Source organism: Heterocephalus glaber, unplaced genomic scaffold (genome assembly GCF_053883595.1).
Source record: "Heterocephalus glaber isolate CG9 unplaced genomic scaffold, H.glaber_assembly_v1.0 deba00001465, whole genome shotgun sequence".
NCBI classification, from domain to species: domain Eukaryota; kingdom Metazoa; phylum Chordata; class Mammalia; order Rodentia; family Bathyergidae; genus Heterocephalus; species Heterocephalus glaber.
In genome coordinates, this window is record NW_028258312.1 from 15151048 (window position 1) to 15161617 (window position 10570).

Below are 10570 nucleotides of genomic sequence, written 5' to 3' on the forward strand. Positions count from 1 at the left end.
CCCAAAAAAAAGCAGCAGTAGCTGTCCTATTGGCAGATCAAGTAGATTTCAAACCAACACTAATTAAGAGAGATGAAGAAGGACACTACATCCTTGTAAAGGGAAGAATCCAAGAGGAAGTGATGACAATCATAAATATCTATGCACTAAACACTAGTGCACCCAACTATATAAAACAAATACTAATGGACATGAAAAGCCATATATGCACTAATACAATTGTAGTGGGGGACCTCAATACCCCACTCTCACAAATAGATAGATCAACTAGACTAAAAATAAGTAATGAAATACTAGAACTCAATCGAACTCTTGAACAAATGAACTTAACAGATGTTTACAGAGTCTTCCACCCCACAAAATCAGAATACACATTCTTCTCAGCTGCACATGGCTCATTCTCCAAAAGAGACCACATACTCACACATAGAACATGTTTAAGTGAGTGCAAAGGAACTGAACTTATCCCCTGTATATTAGCAGACCATAGTGTGATGAAATTGGAGATCCATAGCAAAAGAAACTCAAAAAATTTCATAAACACGTGGAAATTGAACAACAAACTTCTGAGTAACCAATGGGTCACAGAGGAAATTAAAGAAGAAATCAGACAGTTCCTTCAAATAAATGACAATGACGATATAACATATCAGAATCTATGGGAAACAATGAAAGCAGTCTTCCAAGGGAAATTCATAGCAGTGAATATGCATATTAGGAAAACAGAACAAGCCCAATTAAACAACCTGATGCTGAACCTCAAGCTTCTAGAAAAAGAAGAGCAGGACAACCCCAAAGCTCATACAAGGGAAGAAATTATAAAGATCAGAGGAGAAATCAATGCAATGGAGACTAAGAGAACTATACAAAAAATCAATGAAGCCAAGAGTTGGTTCTTTGAATCAACAAAATTGATAAACCCTTAGTCAACCTTTTCAGAAAAAGGAAAGAAAAGGCCCAAATCCATGCAATTAGGAATGAAAAGGGTGAAACTAAAACAGACCCAGCAGAAATCCAGATGATCATCAATACCTACTTCCAGAACCTATACACTAATAAGATGGACAACACAGAAGAAATGGACAGATTCCTAGATACATATGAATTACCAAAGTTGAAAGAAGAAGACCTAAAAATTCTGAACAACCCAATATCAACCAATGAAATTGAAAACGTAATTAAAACCTTTTCACCTAAGAAAAGCCTGGGCCCTGATGGCTTCACTGGTGAATTCTACAAGACATTTAGAGAGGAACTGCTGCCACCACTGCTTAAACTCTTCAATGAAATTGAAAGGGAAGCAATACTCCCAAATTCATTCCTGGAAGCAAGCATCACCTTGATCCCCAAAGCAGAGAAAGACCCAACTGAAAAAGAGAACTATAGGTCAATCTCACTAATGAACATAGATGCAAAAATCCTTAATAAGATAATGGAAAACAGAATGCAGAAGATCATCAAGAAGATCATACACCCTGATCAAGTGGGATTCATCCCAGGAATGCAGGGATGGTTCAATATACAAAAATCAATTAATGTAATACACTATATCAATAGAGCCAAGGACAAAAACCATATGATTATCTCCATAGACGCAGAAAAAGCATTTGACAAAATCCAACATGCATCTATGATAAAAACCCTACAAAAAATTGGAATAGTTGGTCTCTACCTCAAACTGATAGAAGCCATCTATGAAAAACCAACAGCCAATATCATACTAAATGATCAAAAACTGAAATCCTTCACACTAAAATCAGGAACAAGACAAGGATGTCCACTATCATCACTCTTGTTCAATATAGTTCTGGAAACATTGGCCACGACAATTAGACTAGAGAAAGAAATAAAAGGAATAAAAATAGGAAATGAAGAAATCACATTGTCATTATTTGCAGATGACATGATACTCTATATAGAAGACCCCAAGAACTCCACCAAAAGTCTTCTAGACGTAATAACCAAATTGAATCAAGTAGCTGGTTACAAGGTCAACACACAAAAATCAATAGCTTTCCTCTACACTAATGACAGACTCACTGAGAGAGAAATAGGGCAAATAATTCCTTTCACAATAGCATCAGAAAAACTGAAATACCTAGGAATAATCCTAACGAAAGAAATCAAAGACCTCTTCTCTTAAAACTATGGCACTCTGAAAAGAGAGATTGAAGATGATATCAGAAAATGGACAGACATCCCCTGCTCCTGGGTAGGAAGGATTAATATAGTGAAAATGGCCATACTTCCAAAACTTCTATATAGATTTAATGCAATTCCAATTGAGATCCCAGCAACATACTTCATAGACCTTGAGAAAAAAATCCAAAAATTCATTTGGAACAAGAAGAGACCCAGAATAGCAAAAGCAATTCTAGGTAACAGAGACATGGCAGGGGGTATCACAATCCCCAACCTGCAACTATACTACAAAGCTACTGTCATAAAAACAGCATGGTACTGGCAAAGAAACAGACCTGAGGACCAGTGGAACAGACTAGAAGATGCAGAAACAATGCCAGACACACTCAGCCATCTCATCTTTGACAAAGGAGCCAAACACCCTCACTGGAGGAAAGATAGCTTCTTTAATAAATGGTGCTGGAAAAATTGGGTTTCAACTTGCCAAAGATTAAAACTAGACCTGTATCTCTCACCATGCACTAAATTAAAATCAAAATGGATTAAAGATCTAAATATTAAAATAGAAACTCTGAACCAGTTGGAACAGAGGTTAGGTAGAACCCTTGAAGATATCTGTGTAGGAAAAGATTTTATGAATAAAACCTCAGTTGCCCGTGAACTAGCACAAACAATCAACAAGTGGGATCTCTTCTTATTAAAAAGCTTCTGCACAGCAAGAGAAACTACCAGCAGTGTGAAGAGACAATCCACAATGTGGGAAAAAATCTTCACCTGCTCTTCCTCAGACAAAGGTCTACTATCTCGAATCTATAAAGAACTTAAAAAGATCAGACCTCCCAAATTTAAAGACCCAATCCAAAAATGGGCATCTGAAATGAACAGACATTTCTCAGACAAAGAATTAGAAATAGCAAATAAATACATGAAAAAATGTTCAACATCACTAGTCATTCGAGAGATGCAAATGAAAACAAAGCTGAGAATCCACTTCACTCCAGAAAGAATGGCTGCTATCATGAACTCAACCAATAACAAATGCTGGAGGGGCTGTGGGGAAAGAGGAACCCTGCTCCACTGCTGGTGGGAGTGTAGACTGGTGCAACCACTGTGGAAATCCGTATGGAGATACCTCAAAGAACTAGGACTGGAAACCCCATTTGACCCTGCTATTCCACTGCTGGAGATATTCCCCAAAGAATTCAAAGAATCATACCTCAGTGATATATGTGCACCCATGTTCATAGCAGCACAGTTTGTAATAGCTAAAACTTGGAAACCGCCCAAATGCCCATCAACTGGAGACTGGATAAACAAAATGTGGTTTTTTTATAAAATGGAGTACTACTCAGCCATAAAAAATGAGAAATTAGAGACATTTATACCTAAGTGGATGCACATTGAGGCAATACTCTTAAGTGAAATAAATAGGACACACGTGCAAATACCAAATAGTTTCTCTGGTGTGAGAAACTGAAAGTGTAAATAAGGACTAAATGTATAATAGGTCATGTGAAATAGGAAGAAAACGGGCAAAGGGGAAGGAAGTGGGAGGGCTAAGGGAAAGGATAGAAGGGAATGGGATTAATATGAAAAAATGGAAAAATAGGAACAAAATCTTTATAAATAGGGAGGACTGGAAGGGTTGAAGGGAGGGCTGGGCAAGGGTGAAAAACAAGAACCAAGAGAGGCTATGTAAAGGTGCAAATTTCCAATGATGAATGTCATTATATTGTATACCTAAAATGTACCAATGATTAGAATGAATAATTGATAATGTAAAATAGGAAGAAAAGGTCCAAAGGGGTAGGGGTAGTGGGAGGCACAGGGGAAAGGAAAGAAAGGAAAGGAAAAAAAGCTGAGAAATGGAAAAATGGAAATAAAGTCTTTGTAAATAGGGAAAGGTGGAGGGAGTGAAGGGAGGGCTAGGAATGGGGAAAAAATAAGAACCAAGATGCATTATGTAAAGGTACAATTCCCAATGAGAAATGTAATTATGTTGTATACCTACAATGTACCAATAAAAGAATTTAATACAAAAAAAAGAAATATAATGTTCAGACATTCATAATCATTTTTATATGTAACCAGATGCAATGGTGAACTTTTATAATCAGTCTTGTTGTTGCCTCCTTTGTATGGCTCTATTATTTTTAACTTTTTGCTTAGTTAATTCCCTTGATATATCAATTCAGTTAACGTGATTAAAAAGATAGTGCTCTCACAAAAGAGGATCAAGAGAAAAAAATAGAGGAGGAAAAGGAGAAAGAGGAAGAAAGTAAAAGGAAAGCTTTGGATGAGATGAAGCAAAACTAGTGAAGGGAAATGGTGATTAAATACTGAAATAGTCACCTAAGAAAAACTGTGAAATCACTCTGTCCTTGTTGGCCTCTAAAAGCAGGCCAGTTGGTTATTTATTATAGCTTCAGGCTGGAAGTTGAATGAGGAAAATGCTCAAGTTCCCTCTTGATCTGTGATTAGTCATTAATATTTTGTTTAATATCTTACAGCAGAAGGGATTTTAGAAATTTTTGTTTTAGAATCTAAAACTCCTCTTTTTGAAGACAGAATTATTTATCTTTTAATTTATCCTTTTTAAGATTAGCACTTTTCAAAAATATGCATAACATGTATTTCAGCAAATTCAGAATGCAATATTATAAGATGTGTATCTTAGTCTATTTTTAGGCTAAATTTTAAATAACAAGACTACTCACTCAATATTTCACCCAATGTCCTTTCTAGAAAGACTGCACAAATTCATCCTTTCACCAATAGGTTTATGAAAGCATCTTTTTTCCATAAGTTGATCAAAACTGGTCATCATTAGTTGTGCCTATTTTGTAATTTAAAAAATACTGAGTTGGGCTGGGGATTTAGCTCAGTGGTTCCACAGCCTGCCTTGCAAGTGCAAGGGTCCAAGTTCCCAGTACCAAAAAAAACCAAACAAACAAACAAAACAATAAAATAAAATAAAAAATACTGAGGTGCACAATTTGTAACAGTTAAGCTAGGAAAACAGCCTAGGTGCCCATCAATAGATGAGTGGATAAAGCAAATATGGTGTCTATATATAATGGAATACTATTCAGTTATAGAGAAGAACAAAATCCTATCATTGCAGGAAAATGGATAAAACTAAGACTATCCTGCTAAATCAGACTAAAGTTAAATATCAGAATGGGGTGCCATAGCACACACTAGTAATCCCAGCATTCTGGGAGTTTGAGGTAGGAAGATGAAAAGTTTGATCCTAGTCAGAGCAAATTAACAAGACCCTTCCTGAGATTAGGGAGTGGACAGGATCCAGAGATGATGAACAAAAGTTCAAATCTCAGAAAAGGGGAACAGCAAGTATGTTTACTTTTAGATCGACTACTAGTATGGCAAGCATTGTTAGTAATAGGGCACTGTACATTTCAAAATTGCTTAGAGAGAATTTAGAATGTCCTCATCTCCAAAGTGATAAGTATTTGAGGCACATTAATTAGATTGATTTAATTATTCCATATGTATTCATGTTGCATCATATTGTATCATACATAGATATAATTATAAACTGTAAATTTACACTAAAATAAGATTTTAAAAAGAAATTGTGAGTCCTTATGCATACAATCATTCTGCCTAAAAAATATTTAATAAAACAAACTTATTTATTAGGGAAAATCAGTATATACCTCTTTTATTTCCTTCCTGAACATAGTTAGCATCACAGTTGTATGACACATCATTTTTGTGTTCTGTATTTCAAAGTGTTAAAGTCTAGTTCATTCTCCAAATACTGAACTAGGCCTGCTTTGCCTCCTGTGCACATAATCCATTTCACTCACAAATATAGTTCTGTAAAAGGGTAAAGTGCTGCTTAAACTTTTTTGTCTAGTGCTAGAATTTATCTTGGCTCCAGTAATAACAAAGGCTGACATGAACACAGATTCACTGACTGATTTTGGATTCTCAAATAATTACTACGATTTGACTTTTTTCACATCTTTTAAAAATATTTGTACATTAAATAGGAATACAGCAATTGCTTTATTGGACAGTCCTGTAAGATAGATCACTATGTTCACATTATAGAAGACAAAGGTAAGAAAGATTGCTTTCCCTGAATCACAGATCTCCTTATATTGAAATTTATGATCATAACCAATATTAAATCTGATCTTCTCATTGTTGTGAGTATATAAGTCAATTTTCTACAGAAGGCATTTTTGCTGCCAAAGATGAATTTTTAGAATGTGATAGGACTTTCAGCCCACCCATGACACTTCCTGGAGGTAGAGAGGTGCAAGATGCTGCCATTTGTACTGCAAACGACCATGTCACCTTCTCCCTGGATGGTCAGTGAGGCTTTGTCACAGGTGGGAAGAACCAGGAGAAGAGGGCTCAGCACAAGATCGGTCCTTTCTCCCATCTTGGCATGTCTTAATTTAATCCTTTCATTTGCAAGACCTATTTAAAAGAAAACCCTCAAAATTTACCTCACAAATCATGTCTACAAATTAATCTGTATTTCAATCTTTAGTGTATTTTAGTTTCATTAAGAAAATAATGAGTAATTTTATAATATTTTGGTGTGGAATCTTCTGATAAATTTTAATTGGGAAATATTTGTCAGAAAGAGAAAAATGTGTCATGTAGGGTAAATAAAACTCACCAAAGAGTTATGTTTTTAAAGAAGTATTATACAGGTCACAAAATTGTGTAGTTCACTAGGACTTGAGAAGGTAGAATGAGACTTTATGGAGAGAGAGTAAAATTTAGAAGACAAGGAGGGAGAAGAGGAGGAAGAGAAAGAAGAGGAGGGGGAAGAAGGAGGAGAGAGAGAGATCAGTCTACAGTGGCATGATTTTCATTCTTTGGCTAACTCTGAAGGCAATGGAAAACCTACAAACTATGTATGAAAGAAAACAAAAAGCTGAAAGTTTTTCTCAAATCTATGCCTCACTTCTAGCCTATGGGTTACCTGTTCTAAATGGATGCACACAGAGGCAATACTCTTAAGTGAAATAAATAGGACACACGTGTAAATACCAACAAATTTCTCTGGTGTGAGAAATTGAACGTGTAAATAAGGATACAAATGTATAATAGAAAATGTGAAATAGGAAGAAAAGGTCCAAAGGGGAAGGGGAAATGGCAGGGGTAGGGGAAAGGAAAGATGGGAAAGGAATAAATACAAGATAAGAAAAAAATGGAAACACATTTTTTTTAAATAGGGAAGGGTGGAGGGGTTGAAGGGAGGGCAGGGGGGCAGGGGAATGGGGAAAAAATAAGAATGAAGATATATCATGTAAAGGTACAAATTCCCCATGATGAATGTCATCATATTGTATGCCTAAAATATACCAATAAACTTAATGAAAAAAAAGTGCCTTACTTCATAGTATTGGTGTTATACTTAATAAAACCATGCTCAAATGAAAGAAAAATGGTAAAAGGTACCACTCATCTCATGAACTTTATACTGGTGGGGGTGCAGGCAGACCTGAGAGGAATTTCAGAACTTTTGTGTCACAGAGAGAAATGATGCTTCTGAGACAAGGGATATGAATAAATGGGAACTCAGCCTTGCACTCCTGGGAGTGGGAGACATGCTTGGCTTCTTGCTTCTTGTGACTCTGGTCCAGCCAATGCAATTAACATTTCTTTAAAAAGTATGGAAGATGAGTTAGATAATCACATCCCTATTGTGCTGTTGGGTATTCTGGTCACTGTCACTTCCTGGAAAGAAGCCTAGAATTCCCAGGACTAGAAAAGTCTAATACTTCTCATGTGTGTGCAAAGATTGCAAACAATGTGTGCAGATTCCTGTTATCCTGCCCTGGAATGTTGGCCTTTTACTTGTAAAATACTACTTCTCTGTCGAATACAGACTGCACCCATTTTACTGTCTTGGTTGTGCAGTTTATATGATAAAAAGATTATAATGTTGGATATTCTTTAAGGGAACTAGAACTGTGATCCTATATGTGACAAAATTAGCAAGTGCATTAAATTCTCATTAAGAAGCTTAAATTATGAACGAGAGTCATCTTCCTCGGGGACCTTGCATGGTTTGTCATCACTAATGAGATTTTATTGACATGCATGTCCTTCAGTGCTGCTCCTTCCCTGAATGAGACAGGGGACACATTGCAGTTGCAGAGTTGTGATTTGAGCTGCTGGCTTTTTCCTCACTCTAATGATGACATTGTACTCCAGTTCTCAGTGAAGATTCACTTTCTTACAGCAGAAAATGTAAAAGCAGGGAAATTTTATTTACACTATTAATTGTATTATTTGTTACTAATTGGAGTAAAAAGCAATCCCTGGAAAGATTGCTTAACATAGAAGCTGATTAGGGATTGTATATGCACCACACTCTTAGAAGAATCCATATACTCATCAAAAGCTGAAGAAATAAACATGCTTCTTAATTTGATTTCTTTTCTAAGTAAGAAAATTGTGGTGCTTGTTGATAGAATGTTGTCTCCTGTTGCACTTTTAACTGTTTGATAAAATAGATGACCTCTTCATCTCTGCTTCTGCAATAATATTGTTTCATCCGTAACCAAAAGAGTGATTCTTGGGTATATAAGCACTTTTAATCAAAGTGTAAAAATTGTTGGTAATGGCAGTGGGAAGAAGGAAAGGGAGAGGGAGAAAAAGACACAGAGGAAATGAATGTCTCAGCCAAATGAACAAGAAATGCCTAGCTGAGCAGTAAGTTGAAAAGGAAGTAAATAACTACAGGTGCAACAAGCAAAAGACTACTTTTTCCATTGCTTGTACACTTGTGATAATTGCAGTAGTTCACAGTAGACAGAAAAGATAAAAGTAAATGTCTGCCAGTCAGATTAGGTTCTTTGGATTGAGGATGAAAAACGACCTTTTGGTAGTACATAAAGTTCTTCAAAGGCGCTCTGTTCTGAATACCAAACAGGCACACTGGACACAGTCCCCTCAGAAATGCTGAGCAAAGGTGCTCTCGGCAGCTGCCAACATAGGGAAGACAGCCCTTCCTGACGAAAGATTCATCCCAACCCATGCTGCCCATAATATTCGCTTCCTTGAGCTGGGGTTGGGGAAGGTGAAGTTGAACAAAATTCAAATGCATGCATTTCAGAAATTTAACTTTTGCCTTGCTACGACATAGGCCTGTGTTAGGAACCAAGACCTAGTCATTAATCTTTCTTGACCTGTACTTTGTCATTCCTGCCTTCTGTATTTCAAAATGCTCCAATCATGTCACAGATTTTTATCCTTACTGTATATAGATAGAATTCTATAGGGCTCAGACTATTTCAAATGAAGCCACTTGAGGTTGGGAAATAAATTATTAGTCATTAGAACTCACTTTCTCTGAGTATCTTATTCATATTTATTGATAAATAGTACATTTGCAGGAATTACATAGTATGCTCTTTGCCTGAGAATACATCAACTCACCACTTAAATGTATTTCTAGGCCAATTAGTATTATTTTCAATCCCTGACCCACAAAATAGACAGCTGGACTACTTAATTTGTTTAGTGGATTTATGTGAAATGAGGCCATTTAGGTTTCTACTTTTTTCTGCCTTTTTCAATTAATATAGTTAATGCTATACATAAAACACTAGTCGCATCAGCTATTTTTTGAGTAATGCAATGAAAACTGGTAATGCTTTTTGATGTTTTAGTTGTGTTTGTTATATAAGCAAGAATAATTTTTTGTTAAAAATGTGAAAGTAAAAATAATTAGAAGAGAGTACATTGTATTTCTATATCTTAGTAAGTGCTGAATCATTTAGTGCCTAGTTTAATCCCCCAAATAAGTAAATCTTTGTAGATGTGTGCTAGGATTTTTTATTTTAAATCAAAAAATTTTCAGTTGCTGAGGATTCTCCTTGAATGTAATTACTTGGTAGAACTTCACATGTACTTAAATCTAGAAAATGAATGGAAAATTAGATTTTAATAGTACTGGTTAGCTAAAAGTAAACATGCAGAGAATAATTTTATCTTTGAGGCAGCAGACATCTTCCAGTGACACCACTAATGTTGAGAAATGGCTCTTTTTCCTCCCCTATCTATATTAAATTCTATTTAAAAATTATTTTTTGAGCCAGATTGTGTGCCACACAAAAATTAATCTTCTTATACCACACTGTTTTTACACCAGATATTTAATGCCACACTTAGTCCTGAGGGCTATCTGGTTGTTTTAAAATATTAGATTAACTTTCAGAAAGAGTGAAACCATTGGAAAATTAAAGGAGCAATTTCAAATGTATTTTCATCATGGTCTTGCTGTCAGCATGTGAAGATATTACTAGGAGGGATCCAGCAATGATCTAGTATATCTAGATATATATTGCCAATGGTATGTTTGTGTTCAATCATGACACTACCCCTGGAGGAGTGCTGTCACATGCATATTGGATTCTGCCTTTTCATTTCA